This window comes from Mus caroli, chromosome 5 (assembly GCF_900094665.2).
Source record: "Mus caroli chromosome 5, CAROLI_EIJ_v1.1, whole genome shotgun sequence".
Lineage (NCBI taxonomy): Eukaryota > Metazoa > Chordata > Mammalia > Rodentia > Muridae > Mus > Mus caroli.
This window is the reverse complement of record NC_034574.1, coordinates 61,603,767-61,604,902: the sequence shown is the minus strand read 5'-3', so window position 1 is coordinate 61,604,902 and position 1,136 is coordinate 61,603,767.

Genomic DNA, 1,136 nt, shown 5'->3' with positions numbered 1-1,136 from the left:
TTCTAGTATTAGCCTCTTCTACAGTGTTTATAATAGATTTACAGAAATCTTACTTCAATAATTATTTATTAAATATATATCATATATGAGATACTAACTTAACACTTGAATATAAATATTGAAGACACAAAATATTATAGGAAATGTCTTCTAGACTGAAAGAAAAACATTGGAGCACTTGAATAAAATAAATTAGAGTAAACAAATACAGAGATTGATTATATCAGATAAAGGGAAATTGTTATGTGTAATATTGAAGAAGAAATTGAAGAAAATAAAAGAAGGACATTCAAGGCAAGAAAGTGGCATGGGTCAAGACATGGATATTAAAATAAAGCCCTCAAGCATTCAAAGAATTTATAGGTATTGAAGATGGGAATTTTGATACAGCTTTTTGAAAGTTATGGAGCTGGTTTATATAAGTCTCTTTCCTCATATAAAGGCATAGGCATTTGCCTGTGAGTGGTTCAGAGGGAAAAAAAAAGAAGTTCCCAGGGTGAAAACAATAAGACCAAAAACGTTGCCCTAAAAGGCAATTCTGTGACATAGAAATGATATGCTGACAATACAGAGTAATCAATGCCCTGAGCTTTCTGCCTAATCAGCCACCCATTCATAAAGTATTTACTCTAGAGTGCATCTCTATATGTTTGTGATGGAGTCATATTCAAACAGGCCTACCTGCAAGTTGAAAATACCTACAAGACACATAACCTATTGAACATCATGGAGTTCCACCACAACCCATACCATGTTGGCTTTCATGATTTTGTTATTATTGTGAATATTCCAATGATTTGAAAGTACACGGTGTACTGTATCTCTATTGTTTTCACAGTTTATAGTTTCCAAAGCTCATGAGAGAGTTAGATTAGGCCAGAGGTAGAAAATGAATTAAGCACACGCCTATGATTAACACCCAGTTTAACAGAAAACCTGGTGAGTATGTTGTGGTAGATAATCAGAACAGTGGAATAAAAAGAAAATAAGTTAAGAGTAGATAAGGGGAAATACCATGCTGGTTTAGAAAACATGAACTATTTTTCTCAGAGTTAGCCTGGAACTTGTGAAAATGTAAATTTCCATTCTCCAGCCTCAACTCAATGGTCTATATAACAGGATTTTCCAAAAGTGGG